The sequence below is a fragment of the Meleagris gallopavo genome, unplaced genomic scaffold (assembly GCF_000146605.3).
Source record: "Meleagris gallopavo isolate NT-WF06-2002-E0010 breed Aviagen turkey brand Nicholas breeding stock unplaced genomic scaffold, Turkey_5.1 ChrUn_random_7180001880473, whole genome shotgun sequence".
NCBI classification, from domain to species: domain Eukaryota; kingdom Metazoa; phylum Chordata; class Aves; order Galliformes; family Phasianidae; genus Meleagris; species Meleagris gallopavo.
Window position 1 is genome coordinate 1 of NW_011144708.1, and position 794 is coordinate 794.

The 794-nt window shown below is 60.1% G+C and overlaps 1 long non-coding RNA gene across 1 annotated transcript; it reads left to right on the forward strand.

Moving 5' to 3' along the window:
• Nucleotides 1-16: 16 nt before the first annotated feature.
• Nucleotides 17-788, forward strand: LOC104916268. Its single transcript, XR_796560.3, has 3 exons — nt 17-122; nt 210-344; nt 451-788. It is a non-coding gene; the product is annotated as an uncharacterized LOC104916268 (long non-coding RNA).
• Nucleotides 789-794: the final 6 nt, after the last annotated feature.

The window sequence follows — 794 nt, forward strand, 5'->3', positions numbered from 1 at the left end:
GAGAAGGGGATTTTTTTTAATTTTTATTTTATTTTTTTTACCTACAGAAGTGTGAACGGGTGCTACTGGAGCTGCTCTGCCACGAGCCCTGCCGCCCCCTCCACCGTCTTTCCAGCTCCACAGTGAGTGCTGAACCTACCAGGATCCCTTGGGATCTCCTGGAGGGGGGTTCCCCCCCCTTTCCTTTCCATCCTATTCCGTCCCAATAGGAGAGCAGTGATGCCATCGACCTGACTCTGATCCGTGCCAAGCTGCAGGGGAAGCTCTCCCCGACCTACACCAGCCCGGAGGAGTTCGCCGCTGACATCGCTCGCATGATCCGCCAATTCAACCGCCTGACAGAGGTGAGGAGACCTCCCCTCCTCCCCCTATTGCCCCCCTGGGGGTCTCTGTGGTGAAGCTCCAGCACCCCCTGACCCCCTTTTTATTCCCCCTCCCCTCTTTCCCCAGGACAAAGCTGACGTGCAGTCCATCCTGGGCGTGCAGCGCTTCTTCCAGGAGCAGCTCAGAGCTGCCTTCAGCAACATCAGCTTCTCCACCCTCCTCGACCCCAGCATGCCCTCGGAAGGGGCTGAAAGCAATGCAGCAGCCCCCCCTGCCCCCCTCCCCGCCCCTCCTGTGGCCCCCTGAGCCTCCCCCCATTGCTCTGGGCCGGAGGACAGCGGACTTGGCTGGGTAGACCTGTTATCCTCAGCAAGGAGGAGGGGAGAGGGTTAAGGGAGGGGTATCCCTACACTTCTCCCCCCCTCCCCTTCCCCAAGCTGTGAGACTCTCCCTGCAATCCATAAATCCCC